Source organism: Macaca nemestrina, chromosome 11, assembly GCF_043159975.1.
Source record: "Macaca nemestrina isolate mMacNem1 chromosome 11, mMacNem.hap1, whole genome shotgun sequence".
NCBI classification, from domain to species: Eukaryota; Metazoa; Chordata; class Mammalia; order Primates; family Cercopithecidae; genus Macaca; species Macaca nemestrina.
The window spans coordinates 59,417,031-59,439,957 of NC_092135.1; the positions used below are offsets into that span (position 1 = coordinate 59,417,031).

The window sequence follows — 22,927 nt, forward strand, 5'->3', positions numbered from 1 at the left end:
CTGTGTACTGGTTTAAGCCCTTGCAAAGAAGCCCCCTTTTATCATGTTTAATCCCTGTCCAGTTTCCTCCCCCTGCCTCATCCCCAGGCAGTGAGGTGAGGGAATCTGCTGCTGTTGCAGCTCTAAAGATTTAGTCTCCACAGAAACCAGGGGAAAGAACAGGACGATCGTGTGTGTGTGTGTGTGTGTGTGTGTGTGTGTGCGCGCGCGCGCGCGCGTGTGCGTGTGTGTGTGTGTGTTCAGTCTCTTTCTCAAAGGGAAATGTGTAATGGTTTTTATACAAAGAAGGTATGCATTTTTGGGGGACAGACACACAATTCAGATTTGAATATCAGAAAGGTTTCTGAACTGTCATTTGGTAATAGCCTATCTGTTTATCTCTGGGTTCTTAAGCTGTTTCCCTAAATTTAATTTTTGAATAAGTGATTGATTTGCTTATCCTCTCCACAATCTCTCTGTCTGGCTCGCAGACTTTGGAGATCTTCAGGCAACATCTTTTTGAGTCTGGAGCAGCTGCTGTTGCTGTGTTTAAGGAAAAAAGAAAAAAAACCCAAAACAGTATTTTCTTGATGCAACAGAGATGACAGTCATAGCTTCCAGCCATCTATCAGTGCTACCACAGCACAAATCCCCTCCCTGCACCAAAGCAGACGGAGGGGCTGTTTCTCAGCTCCCTGTTACTAAGGTTGGTGACCCACCTTGCACGGAAGGGACCGGCGGTGAGCTGTCCATTTCCGAGTCCATTCCTAGGTTTTCAACAAAATGCTTCCGTAGGAGGAGTGGGCAAATTCTGGGCCACTGTATTTTCAGGGCCTTACCTCTCCTGCCGGGCTCACATGCTGCAAAAAGATTCCAGTTTGCATCCCCGGAATCAACTGTGGCGACTGAGCATGCCCAGTTCTCCTGCGGACGCCAGGTTTGAGCAGGGAGGGAGCAGAGTGATGGGAAGAATGCAAGGAGTTACCACAAGAATAGAGTCTCAGTAGAGGACAGGGGCAGCGTGGGGGTAGGGGGCCGGGAGAAAGGGAACGGGAGAAAGAAGTTTGTCAATTATCCTGCCTGCCTAAAAATAGAGATATTTCTTTGTGGCATCAAAGTGGAGTTATAAAAAAAAGTATAAAAGATTTGTCCATCTTCCCAAACTTGAACAAATACATAAATTAGGATTCTGTTAGTATTCAGAATAAATAGTGTTAAGAATATCAGGGAACTCTTGTTCCCTGGATGAGACAGGAACTATACACAGGAATCGTAGTATGGGAGTTAGGGAAGGTTTAGGGGAACCCCCAACTCTTTTTTTTTTTTTTGGCTGGCAGTGGGGGTGGGGTGGGGTGTTGAAACCTGTCCTAGAAAAGCAGGCTGAAGCCAGTTTGATGTGGCTTATGGATTGTCACTTGTGGGGAACAGTTAAAGGGTTTAGGACCAAATGAGGATTAACTAGAGGAATTTAAGAGGATGACATTACTGGGCTAGATGGGCAACCAATTTATAGCTTAAAAGAGCAGAGAAAAAAAAGTCTTTCCAGAAAAGGTCTACAATACATCTCAGGGAAATTTTTGAAAGCGAGAGTCAAAATTTGCATGCCATGGGGTTAATGGTCAGTACAAAATGGTGACAGTTTAATGGTAAAAGAGAATCATATTAGCAGATCATTACAAGAAAAACAAGCCCGATGGGCTAGAGAGGATGCTGAATTACTGGTCCAGTTTTATACTTGTATAGCAACTCCCCCAGTTGCTTTTATGAAAATCTTTTTTTGTTTAGTTTTCAAAACAAACATGTTATGTAAAGCAGATTTTATTATTTTCATTTTCAAGGTGAGAAATTGAGGTACAGGGAGTCTGAATAACATGTCTAAGATCACCCAGTGATGAAACCAGGACTAGAATTTAGGTCATCTAAAACTAGTTCAGAAATTTTAAAAAAAATTTAATATTTTTTACGTTACATTCTTAACCAGGCTTAACATGATCCGTTCCTGGACTGAAGTTTTTATGCTTGGAAGAGAGCTTTGGGCTTTGTTTTAGAAAATTAATCAGACGACTTTGCAAATAATTATGTGAGAGGCAATATGGCATAATATTTAGAACACAGTCAAGGCCCAACACTGCTATTTATTTGTTAAATGATATTGGGAAAGTTATAAGTCATAGTGTCTTCAACTGAAAAATGAAAAGGGAATGTTACTATATATCTCTTGAGTTTTGGAATGAGCAAGTTAAATAACTTATATGAAGTTTCTGACATTTAGTAAGTGTTCAATAAAACTTACTTGCTATTGTCATTGTCAATCTTGCTGTAAATGAATATGTTATGGTTATATTCATCTCAATATAGATACTGAGATGATGCATAGGTTTCAGGTTTTTACGAAAAGTGGCTTGTCAGTACTGTCTACCAAGAAGGAAAAGTGGAAAATGGAGAACTGGAAAAGACTCTTCATAGTGGAGGTGGGAGGTGGAATTTTTTAGTTATTATTATGAAAACTTTGCAATATGCTTGGAGAGCCAATTGGACAGGCATTAAAAGCCAATATTAGATATGGGACAGAAGCAGTCAGAGGTAGAAAGTTAGAGAAGTGAAAAAGAAAGAAAAATAAGAATAGATAAGAATGTCAGATGAGTGAATGTATTAATCCTGAGTCAAGTGAAATGGAGGAACAGATTCTCATTAAGCCTCCCAGGGTTTACCTCCATTTAGTATAGTATATATAAAGTACATTTGAAGGATATGGGCAGAGAAGGCCTAGACATGTTTCTCTTTTTTTCCCAGTGCTTCTTAGGAAGCTTCAGTGATAATTTCCTTTTGCTGGACAAGCCATCATTGCATTTTGTAGACTCTAATCACTCCAAGGGTTAGGGCGTTCACTCTTGTTGGCTAAGTGTATAGTCTGGTTTTGGTAGCAACTGACTGTTATGTCTGAAGTTATAGAAAAAGTGTACCAGAAAGATGCATTCTCTTAAGTGCCTACTGTTGGCCAGTCCCATTCTTGGTGCTGGAGATGCAGCAATAAATAAGGCAGGCAAACACCCTATATAAGTGAAACCTCACACTCCAGCTAGACTGGAAATAGGACTCGATTTACCTTTTTAAGAGACTGCTGCTTTCTCCTCAAATGTTTAATAATTGTTATAACCTTTTTGAGATGGATGTATATGGGGAATATATGTAACAGTAATAATGGTGATATCATTTTAGTAAGGATGGAATTAGCCTTTTAAAAGTACAAAGCCAAATATTTAGGATTACATTATGATTTCACATTTTCGTTTGATATTCAATGTTGAATTTGCTTTTAGGATTAACCTAACAATTTAAAAATTATCAGGCCATGGAAGAAGCTTCCAGGAGAATATATAACAAATATTTATATCTCATGACATTTAATCTTGGGTGATCTATAGTGAGTTCACTTTGGATCCCTTCTAAGATTCTGATGTCTGAAAAAGGACTTAAGTTGAGCTTACTCGTAACATTTCCCTAAGGTATAAAACTACAGTAAAGTTCACTTTTAAAATGTAATCTGATAATATAGGATAGATGATTGGATTTAGTACTTTTAGAAAGTGCTAATTCCATATTTCCAAGTGGCCCAGTTTATTGAATTGTTTTATTTGTGGAAAAAAGTTATAAAAAGTCTTTAATATTATTAAATCAGGGAAAGGAAAATGGGACTAAAATGTCAAAGTAACAAAAAGAGCACATGGATTGGCTAAGTAATATTGTTTTTTCTTTTCAATTTGAATTGAAATTTAAATTATAATCTGAGTTTAAAGAAAACATACTCATACACTTCATAGTCAGTAGGAGGCAAAATGCAGTATAAGAAATTAATCCCCATTTCTACTTTCATGATTTGAATTGTTACTCTAGCATGGTAAGTGACTATAGAAATAAAATATATGTATAGAATGCTAAGGTTGGGAATGAGTGGTAGAATCTGAAGGCTGTAGGAATTAAGTTTACTTCTTTATTAATATTATGTTTATGATAAAATATTGAGATCAGATTAGGAAGTAGGCTAGTTTATGATGAAGAGTTAGAAAATATCTGGGCCAGGGTCTGGAACTCAAATAGAGTCAGAGAGCATGGTCAGAATACAATGATACTGCCAGTGTATCATTTCTTTCTAACCTTGAATAATGCTTGCTTCAGAAGTCCAAACTGGGCATGAATAGATTGCAGTGTATTTTGATGTGCTGCAAGTAAGTGGAGAAATGTTGATGCCCCTCTCAGCCCTTCTGTGAGAGAGACTTCACCTCTTCCTTTCTGATATCACATAGGACACATGACAATGATCACTTGACTTTCTGTGAGGACACCATTGTCAATCTATATAGTAAATATTAGTTAAGTTTTATGCTTTATTTTTAGGTAAAATAAAATTAAAATGAAGTTTTAATATATTCTCGCACCACAAACAGTTGTCTCAGATACTATTTGGGGTGTACTGCTTTTTTGTTTTTTAGAAAAAGGGAATAATTTGGCATCTTTTATGGAATTACATATATATATATATATGTATGTCTTATTTTTTAGAGCAATATAGGTTCACAGCAATATTAAGCAGAAGGTACAGAGATTTCCCCTATATCCCCTGCCCTTTACACATACATAGCCTCCCCGATTAACAAGATCTCTCACCAGAGTGGTACATTTGTTACAGTTGATGAAACATTATCACCCAAAATCCACAGTTTGCATTAGGACTTGGTGTTGGGCATCCTATAGCTTTGGACAAATTTGTAATAACATGTATCCACTATTATAGTACTATACAGAGTCACTTCACTGCCCTAAAGATCCTCTGTGCTCTGCCTATTCATCCATCCCTTTCCACTAAACCCTGGCAACCACTGACTTTTTTTACTTTCTTCATAGTTTTGCATTTTTTAGAGTATTATATAGTTGGAATCACAGTACATAGCCTTTTCAGATTGGCTTCTTTCATTTAGTAATAGGTATTTAAATTTTCTCCATATATTTTCATGGTTTGATATCTAATTTCTGTTTATCACCGAATTATATTTCATTGTCTTGATGTACTACAGTTTATTTATCCATATACCCACTGAAAAATATCTGGGTTGCCTCCAAGTTTGGCAATTATGAGTAAATCTGGTATAAACATCCATGTGCAGATCTTTGTGTGGACATATTTTCAATTTCTTTGGGTAAATACTAAGAAATGTTATTACTGGATTGTATAAGAGTATTTAGTACTTTTAAAAACTGCCAAGCTGTTTTTAGTAGTGGCAGTACTACTTAGTATTCTCACCAGCAATGAATGAAACTTCCTCTTGCTCCACACGCTTACCAGCATTTGGTGTTGTCAGTTTTTTATACATTGTCGGATTTGATTTGGTAATATTTTGTAGAGAGTTTTGCATTCATGTTTATGAGGGATATTGGTTTGCAGTCTTTTCTTATAATATCTTTGTTTGATTTTGGTATTAGGGTGATGGCCTCACATACTGAGTTAGGGAGTATTCCTCCTTTCTATTTTCTGACATAGATTGTTTTGGGAGGTTATTCATTATTGACACTGTCATTTTTAATAGATAGCTTCATATATGTTTTGACCAGAGGACTGTATAGATCAACCGGAGTCTAGATTTTAGACTGGCTCCTTAATTTATGGATGATGGAGCTGGACATCAAAGATGTAAAGAGATATATTTAAGGGTATGCTACTTATGATTCTAGTTAGTGGCAGAACTCAGCCTAGAGTCCAAATCTCTTGATTATTCACTTATCATTCTTTCCACTATTATATAGTCTCTATTACTATCATAGCATCAACAGCTGAGTTCCAAATTAAAATGGAAATTAGGCAATGTTTGTAAAGTAATACTAGATATTGTCTCAGGCTCATGATAGGTACAAACATCTGTAATCCTCATGATAATCCTGAAAAGTTGCTAATGTTTTCCAGCTTTGCAGATGAGAAACTGAGGTCGAGAGAGTTGTATAAATTATCCAAGTTCACATAGCTAAGAAGTGCTAAGCTAGGATTTGAAAATATTTTATCTAGTTAATAGTAACTTGTCTTCCTTAAAGCTAATTAAACAATAAAAAAGAATTCCATTATGAAATGAGCTTTCACATCTTCCCCTCCAATAAAATATGAAAGTACTCTGCTACAAGGTGCTATAAAATGTCAGGTCTTTTTGGACACATATTTCATGATTCAGTTTATATGAAATATCTAGAATAGGCAAATCCTTAGAGATATAAAGTAGATTAGTGGTTGCCAGGACCTGGGATATAGGAGAGAGTTAGGAGTGACTGCTAATAGGTACAGAGTTTCTTTTTGTGGTGATGGAAATGTTCTGGAATTACGTGGTGGTGATGGTTACACAACACTCTGAATATACTAAAAACCAATGAATTGCACACTGTAAAATGGTGAATTTTATCTTATGCAAATTTTATTTCAAAAAATTATTTTAAAAGTAAGTTACTGTTTAGCATTATCATGAACAAGGAGAAGGCTGAGGATCTAAAATGCTTATAAGAAGAGGGCAAATAAAATATTCACAAAATAAAAATAACTTCCACCCCCCACAAGAAATTCTTTACTACAAATTTCCTTCTCTTTGTCAAGATGATGCTGAGATTGGTCAGGGTTTCAGGTTATTTGCAGACCTAGAGGTCTTGGAACATATCTTCAAAGCTGAGTTAAGAGAATATATGGTACATTCTATGTACCAGAGAGAGAGATAACTATTTCACTTGAGTCACACTGTATTTAGATATTTAATTTCTTATGGCAATATTTTGTAGTCTTGTCTTAGTGTAAATTTCTATGCAATATAGCAAGAATAACACAAAAAAATGCAGAAGTGCCATTTATATAATGGTTCCTACATTGAGCTTAAATACCAAATTCATGTTGAATTCCAAGTAGCTCAGAACTCGAGAGGTGTTCTCAGAAGATGAAAATGGAGATTAATATACAAACTCAGTTGGATAGAGTGAGGGTATATTATAGCCAAAGACTCTTGGTATAGCTTTGAATTAATGACAAAGTCCCTCTACCAACATCAGCACGACTTGCTCATTCATCATGAAAATTATGCTCTAAGGATCTAATAAGCAAGTTTTTAAGGCAGAATTTTCCCATTGCATATTGAATGTGCTAGGTTGCTGGAGTGCCTCCAACATTTATTTGTAACTCCACTTGTTCTTGCTAATTCTGGAAAACCAAAATTATTTAGAGAAGGCTATTTCTTTCTAGTGTCTTTTTTTCCCCCTTTTGAGTAATGAGGCTTTGATATCAAAGATGATGACCTAGTCAAATTTCAGAAAGCAAGTGACATGAAAAATAGGTATATAACAACTACCAGATGGGATCAAAACATAGCTCTGCTTAGGAAGCACATTTCATTATTGTTAGATCCACACTGCTTTTTTCATAAAGTGGTGAATTTCTGTTGATATTTAAGCTTTTCTGGGAATAAGCCTCTCCAAATGCTTCTGATTTTTTCAGATATATGAATGTGGTTTAAAAATGAAAAAAAAAAAAAAACAGCACATACGCACAACAAACCCAACACAGAGTCAGCAGCAATACACACCCTTAAGGTATAATATAATTTGTTATTTGAGTGTATAACCATGTACTTTGTAATATAACTTTATGATATAAATGTCTGTTAAAAACATGTGATATATAATTGACAGAGCACTTATAGTAAATATAAAAATTTGGTATTTTTTTCCTAAACAATGGGATTATTGAAAACCTTACTCTTGAGGACCACCTGCATCAGAATCGTCAGGAGGGCTAGTTAAAAATTCAAGTTCCAGACCTCATCTAAGCCCACAGTCTGAGAATGTTAAAGGGTAGTAGTAAGGACACCAGCATTTAAAAAAACTGCTAGGTGATTCTTATGTACATTAAATCTTGAGAATTTTTGCCGTAAATATCAACAAAATAGAAAGATCATCATATATTTATAAATTATTTTAACTGTAAGAATGCTGGGAGACTAAGTTTGCCACAAAACAGCCTTTTTACCAATAAATCATAATGGGCTAGAAAAATTAAGTGCTTATTTACTTATTAAGCATATTACCTATTGCTTTGCAATATTGTGTATATACATGTATATATATCCTGATGATTTCAATTTATGATTGGTTGCTTATGATTTTTCAACTTTACCATGGTACAAAATCTATGGACATTCAGTATACTCCTCAACTTTGCATGGTGTTACCTCTGGATAAACCCATTGTAAATGGAAAATGCCATATATGGAAGATGCACTTTTAACTTATGAAATTTTCAGTTTACAATGGATTTATCAGGGTATAACTCCATTGTAAATTGAGAAGCATCTGTATGTAAATTATTTTGCTTAAATGCAAATACATATAACTTGTTGCCTCAATCAGTAGCTAGATTCTTGAAAGCAGCTTATTTTAGATAATTTTTGTGCTGCTCTCACAGAGCCAAGTGCATGGAACTCCTTGTTAAATATATCATGGGTAATAGATTAAGCAACAACACTAGCAGGCATTAATTGTTAAGAGTTTGGACACTGAAGTTGGACAATTCTAAAGGTTTCGGTTAGGAGGTATGTCAACTTTGGCAAGTTATCTAGGTTTTCAAAGTCTTACTTTTCTTACCTATAAAATAGGAATGGTAATAATATATCTATCTCCCAGGTTTGTGAGAAGCAATGAAAAGATACATATTATATCATTTAGACTAAGGACTTAATAACAGTAGCTGTTATTCTTGACTTAATAGTTTTCCTTTTGAATGAAAATCATTATCTGATATGCACAATTAATTCAATCCTTGATTCAATAATGCTTACTCAATAACTTGATTTATCCATTTGGCAATAATATAGAAGTATGTCAATAATATAAATTGATAATTATAATACAATGCAATCCTTTTTCTAATTATAAAATTAATACTTGATTTTTTAAGATAGTTTAGAAGGCATCAAAAGTAAATATAAACTAATTTTGTCATGTTTTAACTATTTTTACTCACAGAATGCTTGCAAAAATAGTACAGAATTCTCATATACTTTTCATCCACCTTACCCTGTTAACATCTTACATAAGTATTATTAATGATAAGAACTAGAAAGTTAACATTGATACAATTATATTAACTAAACTACTATATTCGAATATCACCAGTGTTTTCACTAATGTCCATTTTCTGTTCTAGGATACAATTCAGAGTACCATATTGTGCTTAGATATCACATTTCTTTAATCTCCAGTTTGTGACAGTTACTGAGTCTTTTTCTTTCATGACCTTGCCACTCTTGAAGTGTACAGGTCAATTTTTTGGAGATTGTTACTCAATTTGTGTTTGAGGTTTTCATAGTTAGATTGAGGTTATGCATTGTTTGTCAATAATACTGTAGAAGTGATATTCCATTTTCCATTCATTATATCAGGATATACATATCTTACTTCTGGTGACATTAACTTTGATTACAGAGTTATCTTCTGTTTTTTTCCCATTGAAAAGTCAAGAAAGTTTCCCTTTGTAATAATATATATGGGGAGATATTTTGAGACTATGTGACTATCCTATTTCTCCTCAAACTTTTGCACACTAATTTTAGCACTCATTGGTAAATATTTCCTGTTTCACTTATGGAGGTGTCTGCCTCATGACTTTTTAAAACTTTTATTTGGTTTTTAATAGACACATAATAATTATACATATTTATTCTATAAATATGTATGATACGATGTTTTGACACAAGTATACATTGTATAATAATATAATAATCCAATAAGGGTAATTAACATATCCATCACCTCAAACACTTACTTCTTTATTATAAGAACATTCAAAATCCTTGATTTTAGCTATTTTGAAATATACAATACATAAGTGTTAACTATAGTCACTGTACTGTACAATAGAATACCAGAAATTATTCCCCCAATCTAACTGTAACTTTGTGCCCGTTCACCAACTTTTCCCCATCATTCCCTTCTCCCTACCTTCCCCAGCCTCTAGTAACTACTATTCTATTCTCTACTTCTATGGAAATAACTTTTTAAGATTCCACATATAACAAGACTTCAAAAGGTTTGTAGAAACATGTAATTAAGAGATAAAAATAAAATATAAACTTTATTTCTCAATATAAGCTCTATCAAGTTCAAGACACTTTTGTAAGTGATGATAACAGCCATTTAATTAATCCCTAAAGAACCGAGGGTCTTGGAATTTAACCATGTCAATGCAGTCTTTCTTTTACATTATTAACTGAAGAAAAATGGGTGCCCTTTATGGATTTTTTAAAAGATTTACACAAAAAAGAAATTAGAATGAGCCAAACCAGGACTTTAAGGTGGATCCCTAATAATTTCTCATTGAAACTCCCTCAAAATTGCCCTTGTTTGATGAGAGGGATGTGTAGGAACATTGTTGTGGTAGAGAAAGACTCTGGTGAAGATTTTCTGGGCACTTTTCTGCTAAAGCTTTGGCTACCTTGCTCAAAACATTCTCATACCAAGCAGATGTTGTCATTCCTTGGCCCTCCAGAAAGTCCTCAAGCAAAATGACTTCAGCATCCCAAAAAACCGATGCCATGACCTTTGTTATTAATCAGTCTGCTTTTGCTTTGACAAGACCACATCCTCCTCTTGGTAGCCATTGCTTTGATTGTGCTTTGTCTTCAGGATCATTCTGGTAAAGCCATGTTTCATCTCTTTTGCAGTTCATCAAAGAAATGCTTCAGGATCTGGATTCCATTTGTTTAAAATTTTAATTGAAAGTTCTGCTCTTGTCTGCAGATAATTTGGGTGCAATGATTTTGACACAGTTTTAGTTGAAAGTTTGCTAAACTTTAATTTTTCAGTCAAAATTGTGCAAGCTGAAGTATTGGTATGGCTATGGTGCTGGCTATCACTTGTGCTGTTAATCATTGGTCCTCTTCAATTAGGGCACAAACAAGATTATTTTCTCCCTTGAAAATTGATATAAATGATCTGCCACTGTGGGCTTCAACGTTGTTTCTTCCCTTCTTAAAATGAGTTATCTATTTGTGAACTGTTGACTTATTTCAGGCATTGTCTCCATAAAGCATCAATGATTTCAGCATTCTTCCACTCAGTCTTCACCATAAATTTGATGTTTGTTCTTGGTTCAATTTTAGCAGAATTTGTGTTACTTTGATATGGGCTATTTTCAAACTCATGTCTTATCTTTCTAGGTGCCTCTAGATACTCATCAGACATGTTATAACAAGTTAGTATGAGTTTATTTTGGTGCAATGTTTTTTGAAATTCATGCAAATTTCTTATAATACACATTTTCTGTGAACTTTTTGAAGACCCCTTGTAAAAGTGAGATCATGCAGTATTTGTCCTTCTGTGCCAAACTTATTTCACTTAACGTAATGTTCTGTAGGTTTATCTATGTTGTAAATGACAGGATTTCATTCTTTTTGTGGCTGAATAGTACTCTATTGTGTGTGTATATTACATTTTTATTTTTATTATTTATTATTTATTTACCTTTTTTGAGTCAGAGTTTCATTCTTGCTGCCCAGGCTGGAGTGCAGTGGCATGGTCTCAGCTCACTGCAACCTCCACCTCTTGGGTTCAAGCAATTCTCCTGCCTCAGCCTCCTGAGTAGCTGGGACTACAGGCACTCAGCCTTATCTTGCTGAGTAGCTGGGATTACAGGTGCCCACCACCAAACCTGGCTAACTTTTTTGTATTTTGAGTAGAGATGGGGTTTCACCATGTTGGCCAGGCTGGTCTGGAACTCCTGACTTTAGGTGTTCCACTCGCCTTGTCCTCCCAAAGTGCTGGAATTACAGGTGTGAGGCACCATGCCTGGCCTTTTTATTTTTTTAAGAGACAAGGTCTTGCTCTGTCACCCAGGCTGGAGTTTAGTGGTACAATCATAGTTCACTGCAGCCTCAAGGACCTGGGTTGAAGTAGTCCTCTCACCTCAGTCTCTTGAGTAGGTAGGACTACAAGTGTGCACCACCATGCCTGGCTAATTAATTTTTTTTTTTTTTTTAATGTAGAGACAGGATCTCACTATGTTGCTCAGCCTGGTCTTGAACTACTGGCCTCAGGCAATCCTCCTGTCTCTGCCTCCCAAAAGCACTGGGATTACAGGCATGCATCACTATATCTGGCCTACATTTTAATTTTTATTTTACATATATATATATATATATATATATTTTTTTTTTTTTTTTTTTTGAGACAGAGTCTCACTTTGTTGCCCAGGCTGGAGTGCAGTAGCGTGATCCTTGGCTCACTGCAACCTCTGCCTCCTGGGTTCAAGCAATTCTCCTGCCTCAGCCTCCTGAGTAGCTGGGACTACAGGCACCTGCCACCGTATCTGGTAAATTTTTTTGGATTTTTAGTAGAGACAGATTTTTACCATGTTGGCCAGGCTGGTCTCGAACTCCTGACCTTAGGTGATCCGCCCACCTTGGCTTCCCAAAGTGCTGGGATTACAGGTGTGAGCCACTGTGTCCAGCCTATCTGGCTTACATTTTTAAATCCACTCATTCATTGATGGACACTTAATTTGATTCCATGTCTTGGATATTGTGAATAGTGTTGCAGTAAACATGGGAGTACAAATATTTCTTCAACATACGGGTTTCATTTCCTTTAGATATATGGCCAGTAGTTGGATTGTTGGGTCATATAACAGTTCTATTTTTAACTTTTTGAGGATATTGTCCATAATGGCTGCATAAATTTACATTCTCACCAATTGTGAGAAAGTCTCCACATTCTTGCCAGCATTTGTTTGTTTGTTTTTCTCTTTTTGTAATAGCCACTCTAACTGGGGAGTGACATCTCATTGTGGTTTTGATTTGCATTTCCCTGATTCTTAGTGATGTTGAGCAGTTCTTCATATGCTAGTTAGGCACTTGTATGTCTTATTTTGATGAATGTCTAATCAGATATTTTGCCCATTTTTAAATTAGGTGATTTAATTTTTTGCTTTTTAATTGAGTTTCTGGTTTAATTTTTTGCTATTTAATTGTTTGAATTTTTTATAAATTCTGGATATTTACCTTTTGTCAGATGCAAGGTTTGCAAATATTTTGTCCAATTAAGTTGTCTTTTTGTTCTGCTTGTTGTTTCCTTTACTGAGCAGAAGCTTTTTAGCTTAATGTAATCCCATTTGTCTGTTTTTGCTTTTGTTGCCTGTGGTTTTGAGGTCTTATCCAGAAAATCCTTGCCCAGACCAATATCATGAAGCATTTCCTCTATGTGTTTTCTTCTAGTAGTTTTATAGTTTCAGGTCTTACATTTAAGTCTTTAATCCATTTTGAGTTGATTTTTTTATATGGTGATACATAGGGGTCTAGTTTCATTCTTGTACATGTGGCCATAGTTTTCCCAGCATCATTTATTGACAAGGCTTTTTTCAATGTGTGCTCTTGGTGCCTTTGTCAAAAATAATTTGGCTGTAAATACGTGGATTTGTTTCTGGGTTTTCTCTTCTGTTTCACTGATTTATGAGTCTGTTTTTATACCAGCACCATGATATTTTGGTTACTATTGTTTTGAAGTATATTTTGAAGTCAGGTAGTGTGATACCTCTAGCTTTCTTCTTTTTGCTCAGATATCTTTGGCTATTTAGGGTCTTTTGGGCTTCTGTAGAAAATTTAAGATATTTTTCTATTTTTGTGAAGAATGTCATTGGTATTTTGATAGGGATTACATTAATTCTGTATATTGCTTTGAGTAGTATGAGCATTTTAACAATATTAATTCTTCCAAATCATCATCATGGGATATCTCTTCATTTGTGTCTTCTTCAATTTCTTTCCTAAATGTTTTATAGTTTTTATTTTAGAGATATTTCATCTCCTTGGTTAAATTTATTTATAGGTATTTCTTTTTTTTAAGGTAATCAAATAGATAAATCTTGAGCTAGACCAATTAAGAAAAAAAGAAAGACAAATAAATACAATCAGAGATAAAAAAGTAGACATTTCAACTTATGGTCAAAGAAACACAAAGGATTATTATGAACAACTATACAACAAAAAAAATTGGAAAACCTAGAAGAAATGGATAAGTTCCTAGACACATACAACCTGCCAGGACTGAATCATGAAGAAGTGGAAAACCAGAACAGACCAATAACAAGTAATGAGATTGAATCAGTAATAAAAAGTCTCCCATCAAAGAAAAGCCCAGGTCCTAATGACTTTACTGCTGAATCCTTCCAAACACATAAAGAACAAATACCATTCTTCTCAAACTATCCCAGTAATTGAAGTGAGGGAAATTTTTCCTAACTCATTCTTTGAGGCCAGCAATACCCTGATACCAAAACCAGACAAGGACACAACAAAATAAGAAAACTACAGGCCAATATCCCTAATGAACATGTACATAAAAGTCCTGAACAAAATATTAGCAAAATGAACCCAGCACATCAGAAAGATCATTCACCACAATCAAGTGGGATTTATTTCAGGGATGCAAACATATGTAAATCAAAAAACATGATACACCACATTAACAGAAAGAAGAACAAAAACCATATGATCATCCCAATAGATGCAGAAAAAGCAATTGATAAAATTTAATACCCCTTTCTGATAAAAACCCTTCCAAATTAGATAGAGAAGGAACATACTTTAACACAATAAAGGCCATGTATGGCAAACCCACAGTTAACATCATACTTGAAAGGGGAAAAGTAGAAAGCTTTTCTTCGGAAATCTAAAACAAGATAAGGATGCCCACTTCGCCACTTTTATTCAACAGAATTCTGGAAGTCCTCGCCAGAGCAATTAGGCAAAAGAAAGAAAGAAAGGTCATTTAAATTGGAAATGAGAAGTCAAAAATTGTCCCTGTTTGCAGACTACATGATCTTATATATGAAAAACCCTACGCACTTCACCAAAATACTGTTAGGGCTAGAAAATAAATGCAGTAAAATTGCAGAATACAAAATACAAAATGCTAATTAGTAGCATTTTTATATGCCAACAGGAAACTATCTGAAAAATAAATCAAGAAAGCAGTTCTGTTTGTAATAGCTCATGGTGACTATTTCTCTTATTCTTTCTGCATTTAGATATTGGAAATCTGTAGAGAAGACCTGTTACTTCTCCATTTTTTAATTCAATTATTTATTTATTTCAGTATGGACTCAAAGGTATTTAGTTTACTTTCTGGGTCATAATCCAGTACTTTGTGGTTCAGATTGTTTAATCTGTGGACATTGAGAACTCTTTCTCAATGAATTCTGTCAATTGAGAGCTCTCATGTTTTTTTAACATGCTTCCATCCTTTTGTGAATACTTCCTTACAGTCTGGTACCACAGAGTTTTTCAGCATCATCTTGTATTTTCCCTGACTCCACTCTGGAATGAACCATGTCATTAAGGAGCTGCTGGGCTAATTTTCAAGGCTATTTATAAGTATTATTAAAATTATTTCCAGAAAGATTGTATACCAGTTTTCACTTTCACTAGAAGCCTCAATGGTATTTAACAAACTTTGTCAATTAACTCAGTAAACATTTTACTAAGTTTCTTTTGTATTCCATTTACAAGTTTTCTTTCTTTCTTTCTTTCTCTTTTCTCTTCCTTTCCTTTCCTTTCCTTTCTTTCCTTTCTTTCCTTCCTTCCTTTTGAGAAGGGGTCTTGCCATGTTGCTCTTGCTGGAGTGCAGTGGCTGTTTACAGGCATGATCATCACAGTGCACTGCAGCCTCCGAATCCTGGTCTCAAGCCAGCCTCCTACCTCAGCCTCCCAAGTAGCTGGAACTGCAGGTACACACCACCTCCCTGGCCTGCTTTTTCTTTTTTCTTTAAAAATAACAGCTCAAAAGAAACATTGAACTATTTGAAACATTATTTAATTTAGTTTACCAGTAAGGTGAATTTCATGAGTAACAAGGTATTACTGAAATACTTGTGTACTTGACTCCCTTGTACATTATAAGGTATAAGTTATAAGTCTCCAGCCTCATCATTACAGATCCTCACTAGATACCATTTTGGCCATGACAATTTTCAGTCTTTGAATAATGAATGCAATGGTTCCTTTCCTTCCTCAAAAATGGCATTCTTTTTGATTCTTTTTAATTTTTAAGAGCAAAGTTGAAAGAGATCCAATTAACAAGGTGTTTCAGTGTCTTATCCTTTTCCAGGCTTACTGTTTATTACAATATGATAGACTAGACAGAGACACTTGTTTTTATTTATTCTATTAAGATTATTTTACATACTTTCATTTATATCACTTCTTATGAAGATATTCTTATTTGAACTATCCAGTAGCTTTTGTATCATCAAAACCACGTTGAAGAACTGCCCTAAAGCCATAATATGTGACAAATTTGACAAAAGTAAAATTTCTAGGCCTCACCATATGTTGTTAATGAAATGAAGCATGATTATTTGAACCTTGCTCATAATGCTCTGATTTAATAATCCTGCTTTTTATCTTTAAGTGGTTTGAAAAAACAATTAGTTCTAAAGAGCTGAAATTAGGAGTAATCTATTTTAAATTGAGTAATCTTGTAACAGTTATACCGTAGTAATTGTTTCACATTCATTATGGTATTCTGAAAATAATAGTACTTTCTATTTAGATTTTTAACATATTCATTATAATTGGTTATCATGAAGACTAAACAACAACAATTTTCTAACATCAATCCTCTTAGCCTGATATTAGAAGTTGTTTAGATAGTAGTGCTAGTGTAATAAAGGGAGTTGTAATCTCTAGTAAAGACCATTTGTGTAATATAAGGTAATATAATATTTTTCTAAATCTTTATGAGGATAATGAAAAGGTGAACTTAATATCCACATTATCCATTAAAAACACATGAAGATGCCTCATAATTCAGGAACTTATAATTATACGATATTAATTTAGAAGGTATTGATTCAGCCTTGAATGCTGCTTTAAAAAATCAACTTTTCACAAAATTCCTTTTAGTATCTTATAATTCCATCTGTTTCCTTTTATAATTTCAAGATATTATTCCATCTCTTTTCACATAATTAATCTTCACTATCTCTTTTAGCAATATATTTCAGTATTCCTAACCTTTCACATCCATCTAAACACATTTCCCCCATCTTTTCAGATGGTAGCATGGCCTGGTATAGAACAAAAAGGATATGTTTATCTTTGATTCCGTAGTATAGTGATATATCCCAATGTAAAAATAGTTAACTAAGTAGCCATTTTGATTTCAAATAGACCAAATATTTTAGGTTGAATCCTAGAACCTAACTTTCATAGTTGTACTGAAACTTTTGACATTAGAATCAGCTTTTCTTGAAAAAATACATTTTTTTTCTGATGTTTTTCTTGGTTCAAAAAGTGAAGTATCTTGAATGGGAATGGAAAGGCTTTAAGTTTACTGAATCTCAGATTGTTCCATAAAAAAAGATTTGATGATTATGTTTCAATAATTTATCAATACACATTTACATTTCTCTTAAAAATGATCTGCATATTTAGAAAACAAGGCACAAGAATGTTTGGCAAAATGCAATTGAAATTTAGAACAGTGTTAAAATATGAGTGGTTCATATATTAATGAATCAAATTTTAGTTAATTCATTTACATTAACTTAATTTCTGTTAATGTTTTATTGAGTAAGAATGGAAGTGGTAATGAAGTGGCTTTCCTGTCTTGTAAGTAATGCAGTAGGAATTCAACTCATTTAGGCAGGTGAAATTCTAATCATAGGCATAAGAAAAATATTGCACTGCTTTGATCGTAATGTCTTTGTGCAGATGATCCATTATTCATGAAAAATAGGTTGGTACAAACAAATAAGACTCAATTAAATTTCTCATTTTAAGTCAATAGTTTCAGCCTCTGGTTTCTTAAACTTTTCACTAAGATTTTTGTAGAGAAGACAAAACTCATTTCGTTCGAGGTTTCTTTTCTCCAGTTTAGGTTATACTATTAATGCTTTTGAGCTATGAAATCTTCTAATGGAAATCTCATCCAAATTCTCATTTATTTTTGTGGATCTGTATTTCATATCAAACTCCTTTAATATTTTTAAGTATTCTAACTAGAAATAGTGAAAGGGAAACAACCTGAGGCCAAGGTAATATGTAATTCAATATAGATAACTTATGTCAATGCACCTGACTGTTTTATGAATTAAATCATGTTTCTTTGAAAATTTGATAGAAGCTTACATTTCCACTGAATTTAATAATGAGGAATGTGCTGCTGTGCTATTAAATGAATAGAAATCAGACTTGAGGAAGGCAAAGGCCAAAAGGGTTTTACTTTTTATTGCTGCAGTTTGGATATTAGCATTTGAGAAAGCATTACTTTACTGAATCTTTTTTTTTTTTTTTTTTTTTTTTTTTTTTTTTTTTTTTTGTTGAGACGGAGTCTCGCTGTGTCTCCCAGGCTGGAGTGCAGTGGCGCGATCTCGGCTCACTGCAAGCTCCACCCCCCGGGTTCACGCCATTCTCCCGCCTCAGCCTCCCAAGTAGCTGGGACTACAGGCGCCCGCTACCACCCCCGGCTAGTTTTTTGTATTTTTAGTAGAGACGGGGTTTCACCGTGTTAGCCAGGATAGTCTCGATCTCCTGACCTCGTGATCCACCCGCCTCGGCCTCCCAAAGTGCTGGGATTACAGGCTTGAGCCACCGCGCCCGGCCACTTTACTGAATCTTAATTCAAAATGAACATACATTCCCTTTAAATAGTTTGAATATAAGTTAATTTGAATTTTGAATTATGCATGCCAATAAGTGCTTAGTATTTTGGCTACTTTTAATTCAATTTTACTGGTAGTAATTTACTTATAATATGGCATATACACTTTTGATGAAAAACTACATCCAAATATGAGTTGATGTTTAAAAATGTTTTACATAGAAATGATATATATCTTACATATGACAAAAGAGATAGTTTTTTCATATACAGTTTAAAAGTTTATCAGGTTGACTTTACTAAGAGAGGGACTGGTAACTACATTTGGTTCTTATATTTGTGACTGACATGGTCTTGCATTAGAAGACTTGCATAAGGCAAGATATTTAAATATTTTCCATTATTTGTCCATTTCAAATATGTCCATGTTTTTATTATTTGCATGCTATTCTATCATGAAGTCACTTAAGGAAAACTTTTATTCATTGCAAGGTAAAATGAATTGATTCAAGTAGAACATCTACTTTTGAACCTAATAGCAATCTATTAGGTTCACAATAGGGGTGGAGTGGATTCAAAATAAGAGAGACGGTTCAAAATAAGATGGGATGATTCCAAATAAGAGGATTTAGGGTGGTATAATTCATGTTTGTGATGGCAGCACAATGTGTTTGCCTGTCTCTTTACCCTTCTTTTATGTCCTGGTTTATGTATGCTATACAAAGACACTCCTTTCCTTCTGGCCTCTGATCCTTTTTTTCTTTTTCTTAACAACACTTATTAGATACTTATTTGTGTATATGGAAAGTGGGTTAAATATCTTAAGAGGTTTTAGATACATGAAATATCAAAGACAGAATGGAAGATTATGTTCCATAGAAAACAATAACACGACTGGACATAGTTGCTCATGCCTCTATTCCTAGCACTTTGGGAGACCAAGGTGGGAAGATCGCTTGAGTTCAGGAGTTTAATACTAGCCTGGCAACACAGTGAGAACCCATCTCTACCAAAAGTTAAAAAATTAGCCAGGCGTGGTGGTGCATTGCTGTAGTCCCAGCTACACAGGAGGATGAAGAGAGAGGATTGCTTGTTAGAGGCTACACTGAGCTGTGATTGCCACTGCACTCCAGCTTGGGCAACAGAGTGAGACCCTGCCTCAAAAACAAAAACAAAAACAACCCAGTAAATTAATGAATTAAAATTGCTTCACATCGTGGTGAAGTCTTATAATTTATTTTAAGAAAATTCTGTTTTTAGATTGACTCTATGAATGGATTTGAATAACTGTAAGTATTTGATCATATACAACTTTTGACTTACAGCAAGGTTTCAGGCTCAGCCAACATTTTGGTGTGCTCACAGTAGTAACCAAACTATCCCTTATTTAAACTAAGACATTAATAACCTTTGAAATGGTGTTTATGATCTTACCAATTGTTCTAGAGATATCTTGGAGATACTCAGAATCTTCTGTCCTAAGCCAGAAGTTTTCATAAAAATTTTTATTTCTATCCACTATTTTTCAAATAAAAAACATACATACAAATGAAACAAAATAACATTTATTTATTAAAATATTTTGGAGCTTTTTTGGACTGCAGTTTGGAGTGATAATAAAGTTACAACAATACAAGAAGGACTGGATCTTAACCCATCTAATGCTTTATACAGTAAATGATGAGGCATGAGAGAGTTACAGACCATTTGATTTTCAGAAGTAATAATTTAATAAGCAGAAGCAATTGATAGTTGGAAGAGACTGTTTTTATTCCCAAAAGTAAAATGGTTATGCTATATTAACCTATAAGTTGTCCTTAAAAAGGAAATAGAAAAAAGTATGTGTCAGGCCAGGTATGAACATCCTACTTTATTTATTGACATCCACGTGTTGGAAGCAATTTGGGAATTTCCTATAATTTTTTTTCTCTCTTGGCTTTATATGTTCCCACGAAACTATGGGCTTCTATGGAAATCTTATTAAAAATTCCAAATATACTAGTAATATTTTTCATACTACAAGATTTCTTGTTATAATATTTGCTCATAGCTAATATAGTCAGGGCTACACTTATATATATGGATTATGACAAAACATTTAACAATATAACCACAAAGAGAAATGTACAGAAAATACAACATACAATTTTTGTTAGCCTCATCCTGATATTTTTCTCCAGTTTTAGTAATTAGTGAACTAGTAATTATGTCATATTAGTGTGACTTTCTAAATGCATATTCCTTTCTCTAAAGCTATTACAGCGATTTTATATTATGTGAATAAAGATGCAAAAGTTCACCTTTGGTTATTTTGGATAAAACCTGCAGTAGGAAACACACTGTATTGTTTGGACTTGGTTATATTTTCAAGAAGCTAAGATTTTTTAAAAATATAATATTCCCAAAGAATTTAAGTGTTGGCTGGACATTCAAATTGAAAACCAAGTAAAGTAATTTTACATAAATTTGAGAGCCAGTCAAAATAATGAGCAAAGAACATTTATTGAATGCCGAGGGATGTTTGGAAACTTCCTTTTAATTCTTGTTCACTTTTGAGAATCTGTATTATTTACAAAACTCCTTTTTAATATTAGTAAGCATTTACCCATGGGTGGGGAAAGAAAATAGTCTAAAAAGGTGATAATATACTTCAATCTATATAACTTCTAATAATGCACATGACTATGAATCAAATCATATTTTTAAAAAAGTTTGACAGAAGCTTAAATTCCCACTAATTTAATAGTGAACCATGTGCAAAATTTATCTATTACACCAAAAGTTTTCAGCTTCTAGTGCTAATAGCTTTTTTTGGAAAAGCGTATGTTATTTCATGATCTATTTATAATGCAGCTAAGCAGATAAATTGATTAAGTTTCCATAGGGTCAGATTCAGAATCAGGCTAGAGATGCATAAAAGTAAAGTATTTTTATGACTCATAGTGATAACTTAGAGTGCCCTCTGTTTAGATTCCTTGGTTTAATCCCATTAAAGACTAGGTATTTTTTGTGATGTTCTTCAGTTTTAGTAACTGAAATTTGCTTGATGATGCCTTTAAACCAACTATAAAGGGATGGTTACTAAAAATAAAGCAATGCAAAGTTTCTAACTGGTTTGAATTATGCATCATAAATAACTTGGAAATATTTTGAAGCTCTGAGACAGAAAACACCAGGCTAAATTAATAATTTCCACACTATTATTCCAGATAGTGTGAAAGTCTTTATACCTATACTTTAGAGCTCAAATTCATCCTTGTATAGCCCATTAAAATGTGAAAGTCCTATGTGTGAATCAGAAGAGATTTTAGGACATATTTTCAAACATCTAAATAAGTAAATATATATTTTGTAATCAGCACTGCTGATAATGCTCTAAAATTATAATTAGAAAATTATTTCTTCCTTTTAAATTAAATAAATTTCTTCAAAATTAGACATAACCAGTGTCATAGATATTTTTTATCCTTGATACAGTGACAAAAGTTTATGGAAAGCCTTGCTACTGTGATAGGAAAACATTTCACATTTGTTGAAATCCTCCCTTTCACCTGGTTTTCATATGTATTGTTTTGAAATTTTCATTATCTTAGTTAGCAAGAGTTTTATGAGAGCATAATTTCTAACTTTTCCTCATTTATTCACAGTTCTAAAATAGGTACTATTCTTGTAGCAGTGGCATATCTTTAGTGCTTAGAGATTTTAGAGTAGGCTTTTCAAAAAATCAACTTTTTCTTCTTCTGGAATGATTATACAGGATCTTTTTAATTGAAAACTATTAACGAAATCTGTTGTGGTTCCTCTTTCGTTTGGAGAAATCACACTGCCATGATTTAACATTGAAACTTAGTACTTCCTCGTATGTCCTTGTAATCTCATAGTTAACAACATTTACATGCTTATCATGTTTAATAGTATATTTCCTCAAGTAATTGAACAGATTAATTTCAGGCATTTCAGCCTGTCAGGGTGATTGTCAAGGAACATATTTATTTTCATGTCCAAATTAGAAGAGATTAAACTATGAAGAATTTGAAATATTAATTGATCAAGATGATATGTCCAAATAAATGTACGTCTCATTTTTCTGCTCACAACTATAATGATAAAAATATTTTTTTGATGTTGTGTTTGATCAATCTTAGATCATTTACTGTGAAATAGTTTATATATTAAAGTAGTGTAGATATACACCAAAATTTGAAATGAATTTTAAAGCCAACTTAGAATTTATATGTTTAAGAAAGAACTCCAGGAAAAAGATGGAAGCACAACATAG

General features: G+C 33.8%; 1 protein-coding gene across 20 annotated transcripts in view; it reads left to right on the forward strand.

Moving 5' to 3' along the window:
• Window positions 1-22,927, forward strand: part of LOC105483348 (solute carrier family 4 member 10) — a 452,662-nt gene that overhangs the window by 60,843 nt on the left and 368,892 nt on the right. The window lies entirely within an intron of this gene.